At 35.5% G+C, this 20,999-nt stretch overlaps 1 protein-coding gene across 2 annotated transcripts in view; it reads right to left on the bottom strand.

Annotated features, from left to right (window-relative positions):
- Positions 1 to 20,999, bottom strand: part of ARHGAP15 (Rho GTPase activating protein 15) — a 604,592-nt gene that overhangs the window by 530,871 nt on the left and 52,722 nt on the right. The window lies entirely within an intron of this gene.

The following is a 20,999-nucleotide window of genomic DNA, read 5'->3' as shown; positions in this document are numbered from 1 at the left end:
CCAAAAAGTACAACAGAAATTCCACTCTATGACTTCAAAGATTAGAGTACAAAAATAACATGCATTCCCCCTTGTTCTCTTGGAACACTTATTCTTGGAAAATAGTCTCCATGTTTGAGGAAGTCCAGATCACCCCACACAAAGTGTCCACATGAGGAGGTGTCACATTGTTTTCTGGCAGATAGCCAGCACCAGCCACTAATCACGTGAGCATGAAGCAAGCCTGAGGGTCTCCCAGTCATCGAGAGCCCCCCAGTCTTCAAGTTTCCCATCTGAGGCCTAGAACACTGTGGAACAGAGACAAGCTACTCCTGCTGCATTTTGTCTGAATTTTGACCAAACTCTAAACATAATAAAATCATTGTTTTACACCTCTATGTCTCAGGGTGATTTTCAATCCAGTAAAAGTAACTGGGACAAAAAATTTCACATTGAAATACTTTGTGATTTTTTTGTGCTTTAGGAGCAAATAAAAAGAAGTTTTTTCTCCTAAAGGAGCATCATAGAGATATACTATAATAAAACAAAAAGAGAATGAGAAGGAATTTTATAATTAAATCTGGTACTTTTTTTAAACATAATCAGAAGCTCTCATTAATACTATTTCTCATTTTTCATGGAGAGAGAAAGGGAAGGAGAAAGAAGGGGGAAGGGTGAGAGGAGAAAGAGAAGAGAGAGGAGATGAGAGTGAAAAATTAGAAAAAAATAATAAAGCAGTCCTGAGTACTATATTAGAAAAATCGAGAAAATATTCTAGAAAAGGACTTTGCTGTCTTTGGCTCTGGTTGCTGGCACATGTATAATAACTGACTAAAGGAATTAAATCAATGTCTACGAAGATTTTGAGGGAAGGATGTTACCAAAGAAACCAGAAGCCTGGCCTAAAAAATTCATGACTTCATACAATCCTGGAACCCGTATTTATTCCTCCAAAACTGGGTTATGAAGGAAGTGCAAGTCCAAGATAGTCCTACCCAGTGTCCCCTCCAGATGTGGCCCACGGAGGATAGTGGAGAAGGAAGAGCCTCCAGAAAGCAGAGCCTGCAACCCTGGAGAGCAGTGGACATGGGGAACTCTCCCAGAGAGCAGAGCCAGGGACAGGCTCTACTTCCAGGGCAGTTGTCTCACAGGGTCTGCCCAGCCGGATTTAATCACCGTTTTGGTCCAGTGACTGTTGGCTATTTACCATTCTTCCCTTTTACAAATGAGAGTGGGTTTTGTTTGTTTGTTTGTTTATTCCAGTTGCCATGTTCTTGCTCCATCGTTGCCTAGCGGATGTGGTGGGGAAAGTGTGAGGGTAAGTTTATATTTCTAGTTCTAAATCATTTAAGCCCCCCCAGAGAGACTTGGGCTTTATGGAGAGAGCTGTTTATTACCAGAGATTCTGGAATCTGAGCTTGATACAGTAACTGGATGGGACGGTTGGATGTCTCCTTCGGGGAGGTGGATGGATGGATTGCTAACAGCTATGGCTGTTAACCAGGGAGGGTTTCTCTTCGTGTTCTCTTTCCTTCTATACTGGCTGGGAGTAAACACTGATCAAGGACCTATGGAAGGATGAAGATGCAAGATAAGAGGAGTTTGGGCCCCGAATTGCCATGTGGAGGAAGACAAATATAGGCAAGGAACACTCACTTTGTTTGCTTTAGTAAATTTTTATTTTGGAATAATTTTAGAAAAAGTTTGCAGAGAGAGTTTTTATAGAAGACTTCCTTCTAGCTGTCATATAAGTGAAAAATAAACTTCTATTTCTTGGAGCCATCATATATTTTAGAGAATTTTACAGCTGCTAGCATTATGCCCACATAAGATAACCATAGTTGATTCTCAGTATCAAAATGAAAGGTCTTATGCATAAGGACACTGGGAGCAGAATAGTTTGTTAATGGGAGTGATTCTAGAGACCAAACTTTACACCTGTTATCCACTGATGTTTCAGCTTCTTCTCAGAATGGGAGAAAAAAATGTGTATATGTGTGTGTATATATGTATATGTATATATATGGTATTTAAACCTCTTAAAAATAAGAATTAATTTTATATTGCTATGCATTTAGAACTTACTATTCTTAATTACTACTCATTATACTAATATTTTCTTAGTATATTCAGTATATTCAGTGGATATTTTAATATCCACTGAAAATTTTATATACATGTCTTATAGTCAACTTATAAGGATAGATGAGTTACAGGATGGAAGGACATTTCTTGTTTTGAGAAATTATACAAAGATAATATTATCTGCTAATATTTATTGAGTACTTATTGTTTGCCAGGCACTGTACTATTTCTTTTTGCATTTTATTGGCATATTTAATTTCTCACCAAAGCTCCAAGAGGGCAATATTTACCCCTTTTTAAAAGTGTAGAAATAGACACAGCTTAAGTAACATTGAAAATTTATAGCTAATCAAAGGCATAGGTGATAGTTAACCCAGGTCTAAGCTCAACTATTACAATTTATTGCTTCTCCAGCAATGTAAGTGTATATTATTACACACACACACACACACACACACACACTTATACATATGGGCGGTCACTAAATTCCTGGGGAACTAAAAAGTTGAGACCTTCTGTGTGCATAAAAGGATGTTTCTAAGGTAGAAATTTAAAGAAAGTCAAACTTATAAATTTGTACACATTGATATAGGAAGATGGAAATCAAATTTCAAATCTGTTATCTATCATCTTAATATCCCTTTAGGGATAATGATATTGCTGATCATTCCTAAATCAATAAGGTGGCCAATCTATCATGTCCAACTGAGTTATGAGGATGTTGACAAAAAGAGAGCTTTCATCATCACCTGTCTTCTGCTTTAATGCTCTTCTTTGTTAAAGCATTAGGCCAAGAAATATGTGATAATTCCAAATCAGATTATGCTGACTGAGATTTATGATTTAGGAAATTCTGGATCCAAAATGTTAATTGCTTTGCATGGATTTCAGGAAAAGTTCGGCTATTTCAAGCTGTCTTTACGATATACTTAATTGAAATAACAATTATAAAGGAAACTGGGAGTCAACAAAAATCTCATGAGGTAAGTTTGAAGGGAGGCAAGGCTTTCCTACATCTTAGCATAAATAACAGAAAATTTTATAACACTTATATAAACATTTACCCATAGCTTATTATTATGATCTGATAATTTCACAAATTATTATGGGACACACCCTTGGGAAATATTCCAGCTTAAGACATTAGATGTTCTTATGAAACACTCATTTTTTAGCCAGAAAACATTTCATATTTAGTATGCTCCTATATCAGTAATGTTTAATAGGTGTTCAAAATATACTTGTTTATTTATAGTATAAAGTATCTCTGCCACTAGTATTGCAAAGAGAGTACTTCATTTTGGACAGTCCTATTCTTTCTCAAGAATCTCAGGACTTTTAAGTGTAACTCACATCAAAAACTGACATCTTGTTCTGCAAATTGCTTCTAGATAAGTTTCAGAATGCTGGCAATGAAGGGTCATCATTGTTTGATCTTAGGTCCTTTCCACTTTTGCCAGATTGTTAATTAATTTTTGAATTTGAAAACTTGAATAGTGATAATAATATTAGCAGTAACTTAATGCAACTTAATTTTGATAAATTATATTCTCTCTTAATTACAAAAACATTTCTTGTGCGGAAGCTTTAAGTATTATTTTTATGTATGTCTTTTCTTTTTTGTTTCCATACATTTTTAAATAGTATATAGGTCCTCCCTCTAAGCATAAATGGACATGTGTATGTCTACTATATATTAAAGTGTTCACAGCCTCATTTATTTTGCTAGTTTTTATAGATTACAAAATGTTGGTTTCAATGTCATATGTCAATTCCCATTTGAAAATTTCTTGAGTTTCTACCTCTGAATTCACTTCCAATATTTTAGCAAAAAAGAGGCCTTGACAATTCAAAATTTCCTGACATATTTATTAGAAATATCACTTAAGTGTTTCTTTAGACATGGTTATGTATCAAGTGACTTTTTAAAATCACAGTATTCTGTATCTTAAACAACTGAGCTTTCCTAATAAACACTTGAATTGCTGGTAATCCTTCCTTTGGGGAAGAAAAAAAAAAGTCAGGCCTTATCTTTTTTGTGTGTGTGAGTGCAATCTTTTTTTTCAATGACGCTATCTTCCTATTGAATTATCATGTCTTCTAAATAGGAATGATTTGTAGCTACCATTGAAAAAACTTGAAATATAAATGTCTTCTGATTTGGATTCTTTTGAACCCAATATTGCTGAAAATCTGTGTTTTTCCTTCTTTGTCACCACCCACCACTCTCTTTTTCCACTTCTGCTCTGCCCCTCCCCAGGTACTTAGCTTTCTAATTGTGCAAAGCAAAGTGGAAGAATCTAGTATTCAGAATATATAATGCGTATTTTCTTTTAAATTCCTCTGTTGTTATTAGAACATGCATCACAATTAAAGTTTTCAGATATCTTTTCCTCCCAAAAGAGGAATTAAAAAGTCACTTTTTCAAAGTGCCTTTATTTCTTCTTGCTTCCTTTTTCATTTCTTATCTATTTAGAGAATATGAAACTGATGGGTGGGATTAGGACGTGATATATTACATACTGTAAAAATAACAGAATTTGGGCATATTATTTTCCTTGTGTAGGAGGGTCTACTATGAAAGTTATACATAAACATGAAACATTCCACATAGCTCTGATTTTAAATAGATTACCATTTTTGATGAAAGTTTATATCTTGTGGCTTAGAATTGAAATAAAATCACTTGAAGAAAAGCATTAGTTTGTTCCAACATTTTCACAGACATGTACATTTTCTGAGGCATACCTCCCATTAGCAACCTCCCTGGATACTTGGATGAAAAACAGAAATAAATCTGTGGTTAAGTTTAGTTTTTATCTTCACAGTTTCTCAAAAGGTTTTTTTGGTGTATCCCAATTCTTACATTCAAATTTTCATTTGTTTTGCCAAATTCTATTTCTTAAATTTATTACAATCAGAAATTAAGGAAAGTTAGTGAAGCTATTTTTTTTTTTTTTTTGGAATGTGGAGACATGGCCAATATTTCTTGTACTCACAATGATTTAGTTGTTTAAAAATAATAAACATCAACCTAAATGATGGCTATTTTTTAAAAGCCATGTGTATGTGATAGACAATAGCTTTTGAGAAAGGAAAAGGATAGTTAAGATAGGAGGACTTTACCTCATCATGACGTTAATCTTCTATTTTTAACTATTTGTGGACACGTGGGAAATTTATCCATGTCCCACCATTATTCTAACACTACCTAAATGTAACTCTTCATTGTCTTAATGGGAGGAAATGTCATAAACAAAAGAAAGACCAAATTCTCCTGTTTTGGTCCTTATTAATTTATGATGGGCATCCATAAGCACATGTTCTTTCTTTATTTATTTATTTTTGGCTCTTCCCCAAACCTCTAAGTATGCTATCTGTCAGAAATCTGATACTTTCTTTTTCTCTCTTTTATCTCCTGCAAAAAAATTGAAGAGAATGATTCAAAAATCTTCTTGGGGACATATTAAAATGTATCACTATTTTTAAAATTCGTTCCATATTTCTTGGTCAGCATCTGTGCCATTTGCAATGCTCGCCAGCTTCTCAGTCCTGGGGTAAGTCAAATTAAATTCAGCATGAGCCATGTTTTCCTGTCTCCCAGATAGTCAAATGGAAACACTTGAAGGAATAATTCTAACACCTTCACATTCTCTCCCTGATTTATTTAGTCCCAAACACGTGTTCCCGAGAGAAGAAAATCAGGCTGCCTCATGGCCTTCCTCTTTATATAAAAACTAATTGTATACAGTAAACATATTTCCTTGTTTATTGCTGAATACTATTTCCTTTACTTCTCTCCTATCTTTTTCGGATACATTCAGTAGAATGTTTCTCTAAGAATTTTCTCGGACTGAGTTCCATTCATATGGAACCTGGACATACCACAATTTTAGTCTTGAAATAGGCTCTTAAGAACAATCAGAGTCCCCAAACATAGAGATATCTGGGTAATATAATTTTCTACATTTCTTTCATACAGAGTGCATTCACATATTGTCTTAATTTTTAGTTCACCTTGCTTTTTTTCTCTGTAGAATCACTTATGTTTAGCCATAAATTTCTAAGTCAATATAGTGAGAAACTGAGGGCCAAAATAGATATATAAACATTTTAGTCTACTCATACTACTATTAATGGTATTAGATCTAAGGCATTATATAATTTTTTAAGCTGTAGCTATAGTTCCTAATATTAGTAGATTAAATAATTTATCTCTTTTACTCCCCATAGTATAGATACTTACTCTGTTGGTATAAACAAAAGGAAATAGTTTAGGGAGTAGATCAAGAAACTATAGATGAATAATCTAGAACACTTGAGCCAAACTGACATTTTCTCCACACTGCAAGTCACATGTTAAATTTTAAATAAAAAGATTCAAGACAACAGAGAATAATATCAAGAAAACTGTCTCATAAATACCTCATAAGAAAGCAACATAGAAAACAAATAAGCAATTATTTAAGATCTGAATTATTAAAATGATCAAATGGCCTGCATATTTTTAACCAAATGAAACAAGTCATTGTCAAATCACCATTTGGCTATGTTGGGCAGAAACAACCAGTATCTAATTTCATGATATTTAACTGTCTGGAAATTCTCAACAAATTAGAAAGAGGTTTTATTTTCAGTCTCAAAAAAATATTTTTTCTTTCATTGCCCAGAAGGGCTTACATGGAAATACTGAATTTACTTCTTACTTCTTCAAGCGTATCTTCCATCATTGAAGAAATTCTTCCCTTTTTTGAAAGCTCTGATCCACAATATATCAAGTTTAATCCACTATATGTAAAGTCTGACAAAGATGCCTACCCACTGTCAGATGTCTGTGGTCTAGTGACACCTTTCCTCATACATTGTTATTTCTTAATGCAAAGGCAGAAAAGCACTAACTCAGTGACAATGGTGTGCTTGTGTTGAAAGGTCACTTCTAAAAGCATTGTGGGAGGCAAAACTTTTTTTTCCCCTTTCTTTCTTTCTTTACACAGGTGGAAGCACACAGGAGGAGGCAAAGCTTTTAATAACTATGATACTCTTTTAAGAATGAACAGACTTTCAGTCAAATACTTAAAATAAGCACATTGAATGCCTTCAGCATCTTTAGTCAATATCTAATAATTGTATCTTTCCAATTTCCTTTCTTCACTTTTTCCTTGAGCTTTTCAGAGATCCCAAACTCACCTTCTGCTGCCGCAAAAGCAGATTTGGTTCTGAAGGTTAATCCAACTCAGCAGGATTGAAGGATGGCACTTTTCCTTGGTCGTAAGTATGTTGGCTCAGGCCAGACAGCTGTTAGGACATTCTCCTCTGGGAATCATGCCCTCAACACCCACCGTTGATGCACATACATGGTCTACTGGCTGCCGACTTCCATGCCCATCTGCTCAAATGGCATGGTGCCCACTCACAAGTTGGCTGGATTCTTGCCCTTAGTGTGTAGGTGCCAGGCAATGATGGGTTTAGATGGGCAGCCTGCATAATACTACAAGTGACAATTTTTTTTTCTTTTTCTCTGTGTACAATATCTGTCCTCTGTGCCTTGCCTGAAAGAGAAACTTGTGTTTCTCCACCTTTGATTATACCTGTGGACATATGTGGCCTTGTACATGTAGTTGTCCAAATGTACTCAAACTGCCACCAACCGTAAGATAAAAGGGAAGAATTCACAGAGCCCCAAATGACAAGTTCTAACACTGAAATGGGTTGGATTGTGAAAATCCCGACCACCTGGAGTCTGTCAGAAGATATTTACCATGGGTATAAGTACAGCAGACCTCTCATAGATAGCAGTGGCATCAGGAAACAGCTTAAGTTATAGCACTTTCTGTCTGTTGCAGTTCCAGCACAAATCACTTGCCTTGCATTGAAAAGGCACATGTAACGGCAAACGACATAAATCAGGCAAAAAGAACAAGCTAAATGGGAACACAATCTATATGTTCAATGGGGGCAAGGGTGCAAGCTATGATATTCAGACCTCTGAAATAACCCTGACTGGAGGTCCTAATGGAAAGAAAAAGAAACAGAAATAGCATCTCTTTTTCCAATCTACGGCAAACCCATGGAGAGGAATAGATTGGCATAGGAGGTTGTGACTTTAATGATCCAAAGCATATGAATGCTTGTTAGCAGACAGCAGACAGACATAAGTAAGAACAACAGTAATGGCTGCATCTGCAGCCTGGCCTATGGCACTAAAACCAATCAGGCAGCATTGGAGGGCAGTGCCGGAAGGTATGTTAAAGCCGTGCTTTCCCTGTGTGTTTATTTAAGGGTGATTGAATTCAGGGTGTTGTCAGCCTGCCTTGGAGAATGGTTGTCCAATGTGTAGGCATGATCTTTCTCTCTGAATATGCTCTGTTGAGTCAGTTAGTTATGTGTGACTACTTGATCTGTCCTAGTCTTTATGCAGTGCCAAAATCCTCCAGTCCAAGTTCCAAAGGAACAGGGCCTAAAAACTTTTGGCTCTAGAATCAAATTAGGCTTCTCTGCTTCCCTAGCCAGAAGTGCATAAATACCCAATGGCCAAAACCAAAGAATTTGACATTGTGGAATGAATAGAGCTGTCATATACCACTAAAGTGTAGAAATATCTACTGTTTGAAGTCAAGACTAGTTCAACATCTTCAGTAATCAGAACAGACTTCTTTGGACACCTTTATGGGTTAGTCTGGCTTTTGATTGGAAATGTTTCTGGCAAGCTGTTGATTCCAGATATCAGAAATATAAGAACATACGGTTTATGAGGGAAAATCTGCCATTTTTTTCCTGTCAAAAAAAAAAAAATTCTTAAAGGCAACGCATTTTCATAAAAGATGGACCCCTCATTACCTTCAGGTTAACACCACCTGCTTTTTATGCATTCATAAAAGAGAACTATTCAAAGAAGAGGTAAACTGGTATAGTTTGAAAAAATATTATGTGAAATGGAATTTGGAATTATCTCAGGAGTTTCTGGTGAAAATAGAAAAAGAATGGATAGAGTGATCCAAAACTCCTTAATCTGATTACTGTGCTGTGATTTAATTATCTGAGTTCCCTGAACAAATGATTTCCCTCATGATTTATCACATCTCAAGGATATATTAAGAATATATACTGAAGGTAGAGACCATCATTTACTCATTTTTAAATCAACAATACTTAGCATAGTGTGTCCATAGAAACACTATAATATGGTATTGTTTTTTTTCAAACTTTGTATCTCCTTATATATGTGGCCTATCTGATAATTCAGATATTTCTGAATTATCAGAATATCTGAATAATCAGATATTTCTCTGAATTATCCACAATCTTCAATAGCTTTTCCCTAAGATATCTCACTAGAAACATGTCCATTATTCTTTTCAAAATATAAGCCAAGTCAGTTGCTAACCTTTTTTCAGATGGACTTCCCTAATTTCTTATAGGAGATTTGACATCTATTTTCACTGAAATAAAGTTGAATTTTTAAAATGACCCTCCCATTAGTCTATAATTGAAATATAATAACTGATACTAGTTGGATACTAGTTCCTTGATCTATGTAGTATATATGATACTTGGAACTTACGTTCCTTTTCTAGGGGGGGGAACTGAGAAGATATATAGATATACAGATAAATATAGAAGCATATATAGATATATATACAAGTATAGAAGATATACAGATAAGTATAGATATGGATATAGAGACAGGTTGATATATTTTTATTTCTGCTTTTAAATAGTTATAGATTTATATAGTTATATACAGTTATACAGTTATATAGATTATTAGTTTAGACTGCCCTATGTTCTATTATAACTTGCCTTCTGGGCAGATTACTTAACCTCTTAACGCCTCTCTATTTTCTCAACTATAAAATATGGCATTGTATAGTACTTATTCCTCATATTATCACATTAGAAATAAGGAAAGTAATACATATACCGTTTAGACCACATGGTAGACGCTTATTATTACAATCTCTCCTATATTTCCTATACCAGTTGTATTATTCCTCTTCCAACAGTCCTTCCAGTAAATGGGCAAATATGGTCTAGTAAATGGGTAATTAACCTTCAGCCAATGGACTTATAAAATTGTTTCATGCTTCTACAAACTCTTGTAAAATGATTCCTTTCTATCCTTGAGGTAACTCCATTTCCTTCTAAGACTTTGAAAGCATTTTATTAAAAAACCCTTAAACACACAAAGAAATGGGATTATACAGGTATGTATACCAAGAAGTAGGAATCTTGGGCTTATCTTCAAATTCTGCCTACCTCAGTCTCACCTCTGGCCCTCACTGAATCACATCATTCCCACATGCAAAATACATCCTCCCTGCCCATGATTCCCAAGAGTCTTATTCTATTAAAGCAGCGGCTCAACGTCCAAAGTCTCATCATCTAAAGCTAAATCTAATTATCTCACCAGCTCAAAGATCCAAATCTAGTTCAGCTAAATCCAGCTTTGAAAGACTCAGATCTAGAGCCAGTGTTGTTTAACAAGTACTGTGTATTGTCCATGCTGTGAGGTAGTTATAATTATTGCATAGATGATAAATCTATGGCAAGTGGGAAAAGATCACAAAGTTTGTAAGGGTCATGGTCTCCCAGATTCATCATATTCAAAACCTCATGCATTCCAATTCCAAAGCTTTTATGCTGAATCTACTGCCTCACAAAATGGATATTCAACAGGAACTTGTTAGCTAACTATGTATTTTGTCACATGGTTTGCAGAGCAAGATGTGGGTAATGTTTATGAGACTTGCATTTAATTATTTTACAACTAATCAAGTTCATATTTTCTATTTTAATCATATTTCAGATAAAGTATCTTTATAACCGTTTAGAATATCATCTAAGATGAAACAATGATAGCAAAACTTTGGAGATCAGGAAGAGGAATAGACTAAAAGTACGTATACTTTATTATTATACCCACTCAAAACTAGTGTTAAAGTTTTTTATTTGGTTAATCCTAACACTGGAAAATCATTGGGAATTATTTATCTGTTTTTATATATTATTGGAGTTGAGGTAAAGATGCCAGAACAGATTTTTAGGGGAAAGTGTAGATTGATCACACATCTTAATCTCCCTTACCTGTTAAAATCCTATTGAAATCACAGTAAAAGAATAAAAATATGTTATCTTCACAAAGTCATGAAGAATGAGAATGTGAGAGCAAAAGTGGATTATATGTCTCAGAAATTTTGAGAAGATAAAAAGTGAAAGAATATATTCTCCTTCAAACTCGTATTAACTGAGTAGCACCTAAGTGGACACATAGGTACTACAGTAATAGGGTATTTGGCAGGTGGGAGGGGGGAGGGGGGCGGGTATATACATATATAATGAGTGAGATGTGCACCATCTGGGGGATGGTCATGATGGAGACTCAGACTTTTGGGGGGAGGGGGGGAAATGGGAATTTATTGAAACCTTAAAATCTGTACCCCCATAATATGCCAAAATAAAAAAAAATTAAAAAAATTAAAAAAAAAAAGTGAAAGAATTATAATGACTTTGCCAAATAAAAGAAGTTTTAACCTGTGTTTGTGGTTGTGGGGGGTTGAGGGTATAAATGCCAAAAAATTAACAAGTCCCCTTTTCCCCAAAGAACTTCCAAGAATCTCATCGCTTGATAGCACCTGGTACCATGGAAGATATAGTCAAAATTGTCTACAACAGCCATCATTCAGAAAGGTTAGACTTTCAGGCTGACGTATCTATTGCACATAGCCAGGTGACAGTTTCCAGACCTGCCTGAGACAACATTATATCAGGAAGCTTCTGGAGTCTGGACTCAAGGTCACCTGGCATTGCAGAGGAAAGAGATGAGTGTGGGGTTGCAAACTAGGGTATTGAAGTCAACCTCACAAACAATGAGACCTTCAGCTCCTATTCTGAATTATTGTCCCAGAAATGATAGAGACAAAAATGTATCCTTTTATTCGGAAGACTGGAGGAGTCTTTTTTAGTAGGATGAATTGCTCCAAAATCCAATAGATGCTGAACTTCAGATATCCTCAATGAAAAGTTGGCTTTGTTGTATGATCATTCCATAAAGAAGCTTGTCAGTCAAGTCCTGTGTCTCTGCTCCAAACACAGAGATTCCAAGCAGCATTTTAACACTCCTTTTGAAAATGTGAATAGGCAGGCATGGGTTATCATAAATTAATTAATTACTAACCAATAATTAAATAAATATTTATTGAGCACCAAATTTTGCATAATTTACTCTTCTAAAGGATTGAGTAAAATAACCTCTGCGTTCATGAAGCTTATGGTCTTTAGGAAAAGTTTTGAAATGAAATATGAATCTCAAAATAAGCAGACATAAAAAGGGACCCCAAGTAAGCAGAAATAGTACAATAAAGATGAAAACTTTAAAATAAAGACTTAGCAGTATTATCAAGAGATAAGAAAATATAAAGGATTCATAAAAATGGAAGAATAGTAAACAAAAGAGACATTAGAAAATTAAAAAAATAAATAAATCTATATATTTAATCAACAGAATTTATGGAGGAAAACAAGGATAAGTCATCCAGAAATATTAGTAAAAACAGAGATGAATCATACAAAGAAGAGATAAGAGAATAATCTAGAAAATTCAACATTTTTCTAATAGGAAAACTCAAAAGGAAAACAAATTTTTTTAAATGGATGGGAAAAAAATTTCACATAAAGTACAAGAAAATAACCCAGAATTTTATGATATGATATCCTTCAGACTGGAGGAGCCAACAAAGTGTCTAGTACAGGAAGTGGATAAGTACGTTCGTGGAGTTTTAGAACTGGTCGCGTAGAAAAGATTCTAAAATCTTCCAAAAAGGCGTGGTGGGGGAAGGGAAAGAAAGATCACATACAGGATGGTAATCAGAATGGTAAAGCATGCTTTCAAAATTTAAGGAGACAATATTGTCAACTTAGAATTAAATAGCCTTTTAAACTATCAATCAAAGATAGCATTGAATAAAGATATTTCCTGATACGGAACGACTCAATATACTCACTTCTACTGCATCCTTGTTTGGAAGCAACTGAGGGAAGTGCTTTAGCAAAGTGGATAATCTGACCAAGGACAAGAAAGCCTTAGAAATACAGCACAGATCACAGGACTGCAGCAGCGAGAAGTCCCATGTTCAAGGCTGTGTGTTAGGCCGACAGTCTTCAATCCAAATCGAAGCGAGAAGGTGAAGAGCAATGGGATGAATTTTTTTTTTTTTAAAGGAGACAATGTATTATTCAATGCTTCGATGTTTGGTGAAAAGATAGGATTTTTGACAAGTTTGCTGGTATCTTCGGAAAAATTAGATTTAATTATGACAAAATGTAAGTAAATTTAATACTAAGCAATCATTATAAATGATTATCATTTATAATGATTTATTATTATAAATCATTATAAATGATTAACTCATTAATCGTTAAATAATTCTTGGCTTAGCTGGAAATATTTGGACAGTCACAATAACGTCAACTAGTAATAAAAACAAAAACTGTGACATAACTATAATGGAACGATAGAGGGAAGGGAAGAAGATGTGGGATGTAAGAGAATATTGAACTATCATAAACAAAGTTAGTACATAATGTCTAAAATAGATGAATCAGAAAAAAAGAGTATATGTGTAGTATTTCTTAAAATGAAGTTTAATACGAAAAAGAAACAACAAAACACAAATAAGCTGTTGAAGGCACTTGCCTGTGGGAAGTGGGGTTGATGGGTTGGGAGATGAGAAAGCCAGAGGAATATTTACTCAAAAGCTTTCCAGACTAATGTCTTAACTTCATGTATAACTTTGATAAAAATAAAAAAGGATTACAAAGTAAGAGTAACAAAGAGTAACAAAGTAAAAGTAAGAAAAGAAAGTTTTCCTCAAATAGTCGTGAAAGAAAAAGGGACCAGGCTGTTCTTACACCTATTGGATAAATGCCCAACCAGAACTCTCAGTAATCAGTCTACTTCATGAAAAGCCCCACCTCCCTATCAGATCCTTCAATACGAGTTGAATAAAAGAACTGTAAGTGTGGTATAGTAGAGAATAATTTTTACGAAATCACAATGGTAGCAGCTAGTAGATTCAAGCATTGCCTTAACCACTAATCTGTGTGACCTAGGGCACGTTATTTAACTTCACTGTATCTCAGTTTCCCCATCTACAAGATAGCCTCTACCTCCTAGAGTTCTGTGGTGATTAAGTGGCTTAATACTTCTAAAGTGCTTACAAGAGTAAATGGTATGTGATAAGTGATCAATAAATGCTAGCTGTGATTGTCATCAAATGAACCCCCGAATTCTTAACCCTAACAAGCCCCCACCCTAAAGTGGGCACCTCAGCCTTCTAATCTTAGAGCTTCAGACTGATGACTCACAATTTAAAGCACCTACTAAGGGCAGTGAGAATAGTGAGGGTCAAGGAAAAACAAAGGGAAACAGGGGCTGTAGCCCTTCCTTTATTCCCTCTGGCCTTGGCTTCCCCTTGTTCCTGAAGGCATTTTTCCAAGAACAAATGAGCTTCCCAAAGAAATAGCCAGGGAATGAAATGCTTATGTTTGCATGATATCTGAAAGAGACATACAGGCTATTATTTAACCAGATGTTTATCTTTTGGGACATTAAGTGGAAGGGGCTGGGAAATGACCTCTTGGTCATTAGTGGGTGAGGTGCCATTAGTTCCCTGACACTGCAAAGTCCACAGAAACAATTTTTATGTTTCTGCTTTTTAGGGAAATCTACACAGAAAAAGAGAACGCCCTTTCGCTGGTCACCTACCTAAAACCTTTTCATTTTCAAATCAAGGGAAGCTGCCAAAATAGTATTAATTTTTTAAAAATAACTCTCTCCCTAATGCTCCCCTTGGATGAATAAAGAGGGAGTCTAACTCCGAGCCCATTTTTTATCCTCCATTGTGTACACACCACAACGCACGAGTTAGCTCATTAGTGCTCTCGGCAAGGGCCATCATTTTTAAATGATCAAAGCATTTGTTTGGGGAGAAATCAGTCACATAGAGTAATGATTCCCAAATTGTGATCCTGGGCATTTAGGGGAGACTCCTCTGTGGTTCATTTAGGAGATATTTTAAGGGAAATGTGAAGGCTGATAAAATACAGGACCAAGTGGGAATGTTTTGAAGATAAAGTAACATAGAATGGTCATTATATTGTTTTGGGGATAGGGATTTGAAATCATCGGCAATTCAAAAACGAGGAATGAGAAGCTTAAATCACAGGATATGAACAGGTGCAAAACATACCTAGGAATCAATGATTTCGGTCCTATGTTAAATGGAAACATTTTAAATCTAAACAATTTTTGTAAGATAAGCTCTAAAAACATAATCTAAATAGGTCAACTTTAAAACAGAAAACTTTAAAGGAATAACCTTTCAAAATAAAATTTTTCATACTGAAAAAGGCAAACATTTTTGCTCTTTGTAAATAGAGATTATTTAAATAGAGAGTCCTACATTGTAATCAAAAGGAAAATACAATTTTCCTCCTATTTCATATTCTCAAATTTCTCTGGTATTTTGTGGCTTTACCACTGATTTCATTTTCCTCATCCAGCCACAATGAAAGACACACCCAACTCAGTAGCAATAAAAAAGAAAACGTTGCGATTATTTTTGAAACGTTGGCCACAAGCTCAACAGAAGCTTAATGGCAAAGTTCCTGAAGGAATGTAATGAGTATTTATTAAGTATCCTTTACAGGAATTTGATGGTTTTTTTTTTTTCCCTCAGGAAATAGGACACGTTGCAGGGAGCTATGGTGAAGTTAATTTGGGGGTCTCAGGTTAAAGAAGAAAAGGAATAATATATGGAAGCTGGCAGGACTTGGCGAAACCAACAAACTCGGGGTTGGAAAGTTTTTAAAACATATATTAAAATAATTTTCTTATAAACTTAGTATAGAATACTTTCTCTTTTCATACTATGAAATGCCATTTGACATTTCTGCTTAAGACACTTTCACATGGTTTATGAAGTCTCCCTGATGATACTGCTAAAGAGATTTCCTACAATTGCAATTAGCAATGGGGTTGTACAAAGTATGGCAAAGAAGGTGAAATTCATTCTAACCACAAAACAAGGATATTTCTAGGAAGAAGATATCTACTTTTTTTGGACCCCCAAACACACCTGAAGGAAGCACACCTATAAATGACAGCCAATCATATTACAGTGACTATAGGAATTGGGTAGCACTCCAAGGGGTTATGGCAGAATCTTAGAGGGGACTGCAGTTTGAAAAAAGCTCCCATGGGATTATGATCTGCTTCCAGCCTAATCTTAGATTAAAACCCAATCAGAAAACCAAAAATTTGAAGCAACAAAAAATACAGGAAAAGTTCAAACTATATAGCTTTAATCTATGTGTCAGTAGTGAAAAGCAATAGGACAATGTAATCTTCAATAGGGATGAAGTAAATTAAAAAGGGAAGCAATTTATTTTTCTTTTAAGATAGAGACCATATCCACTTCATTCTCTCAATCAGAAAGACCAGCAGACTTCTGGGTCTATAGCAGGTATGGGATAAATATTAAGTTGTATATAAAAATATCAATAAAATAGTTCATTTTGCTTTTCAAAAGGGTTTATATACTTATGTATATAATCTCATTTTGTAAAAGCAGCAGCACTGTATAATATAAGGGAAATTATTACCTCCATTCGGAAGATAATAAAATTGAGCTACAGTTTAAATGAGTGTATCTTGAGTGATTTCTATGCACAAAACATTGTGCTAAGTCTTGTATAAGCCTGGCAAGATTACTATAATAATAAATAATATCTCTTTTTTACCAACATTCAAAGTTGTCATTTGACCGACAAAACCAGCCTCTTAAATAGGTATTACTGATTTCTAAATTGAGGCTCAAAGATACTAAGTAAGTAGCTATTAGATAGCTAGTTACCTGGTCCCATACTGACACACAATGTTTCCTTGAAAGCACAAAAAGTAGAATCTACTACTCTTTTTCTGCTGGATTGTTCCGTCCCCAAACATCCAGCTAAGGTACAGATGGATAAAGAAATTAGTCCTGCTTTATTCTAATCAACGTCGTTAGAAATGGTTCCTAAGTAAGCATGTTAGATAGCAACCCAACTAAATCAGTTCATCTAGTTTGCTGTCCCTCTACTGGCTATGCAATGCTGTCCAATTTTTTTGAGGTCATATTATACAGTAAGACTTACAGTTGATGCTAAAGGCACTTGTCCTTCAGACTTTTGCCTCGCCAAGAATCTTGCCTTCTCTTTAGTGTACGCAACCCTTCATCCTGTCGAATGCTATTCTTTGCAATTCAGCTCACATGATATACTTCAAAATATAAGCAAGCAGAGCAACAAGCTGCATCAGCGGCTGTGTCATTTCAGGTTACATGTTTCTGTCTTTTCTTCCTGAGACTTGGGCTGCTGGGGTGCTGACCTCCTCAGTTGAGTCGACCGCCATGGGCTACTAGTCAAAGAGAAAGAACGAACTCTGAAGAGCAAGGGCAATCACAGCAGAGAAACTTCTGGTTTGTCTAATCTTACATTCCTGTCTTTTACCCTGCCATGCCAACTTGATGATTTATAAAGACTGTCTTTTTATGTGGTTCCAACTTTAAACTTCAATTTAAGGACAGTGTCTTTTTGTGTTGGTCAACTTTGTTTCTAGTAAACAAATTTGTAACATAGCAGCATTTCACCTCTAGCTTTAAAAAGAAAAAAAAAAAAAGAGAATCAGAAGCAGAGAAATCTCTAGACACTCAGAGATTTTTAAACACAGTGTTTACATGGAGTGTCTTATTCTCATGCTCAGACTGGAACTCTGTGACCTTTCAATTGCTGTATACTTCTATTTCCTTTTTGTGTTCCTATTCCTTATCTTATCGTTTGTAGACACTTGATCATTTTTTTCAAAGATAGGTTTATATCAGTACAAAAAAGATAATAGCCTTTAATGGTGCCCGCTGAAATCATTTCCATTTTCCTCATTGATCATTGTTTCTGTTACATAGGAGAAACATGGCTTAAACTTGAAAGACAACTTAAATTTCTATCATTCCAATAATGTGAACCTGTTTAGGCTGATAATAATTAATCATTGGTTATAACTACATAATTCATTTGTTATGAATAAATTGCAATATCTGACAATGCCTAACAACCCAGCTGACTTTATCCCACCTTAGCTTATCTTGCAGTCTGAAGACCAACTCTTCTCCTGGGCTTAGCTCAACTCCAGAGCCAGCTAACTGGAGCAAGAATTAAGTCAGGCCTCTCTCTACCACTATCTTGAGAGAATGAGTATTTAGTAGGCTTCACAAAGCTCAAACTTGGTGAACAGCACACTTTGAATCTCTGCTGCCAGTTAGGCCTCAGCGCTAGGTCAAAACTTGATGATTCTTGGAGTTTTTCCCTATCTTCTTTACTTGCCTCTATACTGACATAATCTGTTAAAATTAATCTCCTATCCTTGACAGCTAGCTGGTTCTCTGATCCCCTGGATTGATGGAGAGTATCTACCCCAAACCATACTTGGTTGCTTGAAGGGGTGTCACCCCTGATTTTCTGCTCTTTCTTTGTCCTGGCAGTAGATTATATTTTAGTATCCCTTCTACTTAGTAGGAACCCTGCTACATATAGACAGATCTCTTATTACATAATTCTATCTTACCTAAATCTGTGGACTTGGCTACTGACAAGTACTTGGCCAAGTTGGCATATGTGATTGCCTCAAACATCTCTGAGTTTCTTTCACTCACAAACATTTGCCTTCCCAGAGCAGGTCCTTGAAACTATTACTTCCCAACCGAGTAGAAATGGAGTTTTGCTGGTGAGTGGCATCAAGGGAAAGTAGAGGCCCCACCAGAGTTCATTAAACCACATGAAAGATGCCAAGTTGGTTCTGCAATAACTCAGTGTTATTTTTCCAAGCCTGTCTCCATCTTTCACATACACACACACACTCCTTTGGGAAGTTCCTGGTAGAGAAAGAAAATAAAATTCCAGGTACACCTTGTTTTTCTCACTTCACTTTATTGCACTTTACAGATACATTGTGCTTTTTACAAATTGAAGGCTTGTGGCAACCTCGCATTAAGCAAGTCTATTGGTGCCATTATTCCCACACCATGTGTTTGCTTCATATTTCTGTGTCACATTTTGGTTATTCTTGCAGTATTTCAAACTTTCTCAGTATTATTATATCTGTTATGGTGATCTGTGATCAGTGATCTTTGATGTTATTATTGTAATTGTTTTGGGCACCATGAACCACGCCCATGAACCACAACGAACTTAATTGATAAATGTTGTGTTTGCTCTGACTACTCCACCAACTCGCCATTCCTCTCTCCTACTCCTTGGGCCTCCCTGTTCCCTGAGATAAAACAATAATGAAGTTAGACCAGTGGATAACCCTACAATGGCCTCTAAATGATCAGGTGAAAGGAAGAGTCACATATCTCTCACTTTAAGTCAAAAGCTTGAAATGATTAATCTTTCTAAGGAAGACATGTCAAAAGCTAAGGTAGACCAAAGCTAGACCTCTTGCACCAGTTAGCCAAGCTATGAATATAAAGGAAAAGTTTGTGAAAAACATTAAAGGTGTTATTCCAGTGAACATCTCAATAATAAAAAAGCAAAACAGTCTTCTTGCTGATTTGGAGAAAGTTTGAGTGGTGTGAATAGGAGATCAAAGCAGCTACAACATTCTCTCAAGAGTTAAAGTTTAATCCAGAGAAAGGCCCTATCTCTTCAGTTCTATGAGACTGACAGAAGTAAGGAAGCTGCAAAAGAAAAGTTTGAAGCTAACAGAGGTTGATTCCTGATGTTTAAGGATAAAAGCCACCTTTGTAACATAAAAATGCAAGGGGAAGAAGCAAGTGCTGATTTTGAAGCTGCAGCAAGTTATCCAGAAGATTTACCTAAGATCATTGATGAAGGCAGCTACACTAAACAATAGATTTTTCAGTGTAGACAAAACGCCCTCGTATTGGAAGATGACATTTAGGACTTTCATAGCTAGAGAGGAAAAGTCAATGCCTGGCTTCAAAGTTTCGAAGGACAGGCTGACTATCTTATAAAGGGCTAATGCAGCTGGTGACTTTAAGTTGAAACCAGTACTCATTTCCCATTTCAAAACTCCAAGGGTCCTTAAGAATTATGCTAAATGTACTCTACCAGTGCTTTATAAATAAAACAACAAAGCCTGTATGAGAGCACATCTGTTTACAGTATGGTTTACTGAATAGTTGAAGCCCACTGTTGAGAACTACTGCTCAGAAAAAGAGATTCCTTTCACAATATTACTGCTCATTGACAATGCACCTGATCACCCAAGAACTCTGATAGAGATGTACAAGGAAATAATGCTGTTTTTATGCCTGCTAACATCTATTCTGTAGCTCATGGATCAAGCAGTAATTTTGACTTTCAAAGTTTTGTTACTTAAGAAATACATTTTGTAAGGCTATAGGTGCCATGGAGAGTGATTCTTATGCAGCTGGTGACTTTAAGTTGAAACCAGTACTCATTTCCCATTTCAAAACTCCAAGGGTCCTTAAGAATTATGCTAAATGTACTCTACCAGTGCTTTATAAATAAAACAACAAAGCCTGTATGAGAGCACATCTGTTTACAGTATGGTTTACTGAATAGTTGAAGCCCACTGTTGAGAACTACTGCTCAGAAAAAGAGATTCCTTTCACAATATTACTGCTCATTGACAATGCACCTGATCACCCAAGAACTCTGATAGAGATGTACAAGGAAATAATGCTGTTTTTATGCCTGCTAACATCTATTCTGTAGCTCATGGATCAAGCAGTAATTTTGACTTTCAAAGTTTTGTTACTTAAGAAATACATTTTGTAAGGCTATAGGTGCCATGGAGAGTGATTCTTGTGATGCATCTGGACAAAGTAAATTGAAAACCTTCTAGAAAGGATTTA

This window comes from Microcebus murinus, chromosome 8 (genome assembly GCF_040939455.1).
Source record: "Microcebus murinus isolate Inina chromosome 8, M.murinus_Inina_mat1.0, whole genome shotgun sequence".
In the NCBI taxonomy this organism is placed as follows: domain Eukaryota; kingdom Metazoa; phylum Chordata; class Mammalia; order Primates; family Cheirogaleidae; genus Microcebus; species Microcebus murinus.
The sequence above is the reverse complement of the archived record's forward strand: the minus strand, read 5'-3'. Positions and strand labels throughout refer to the sequence as shown.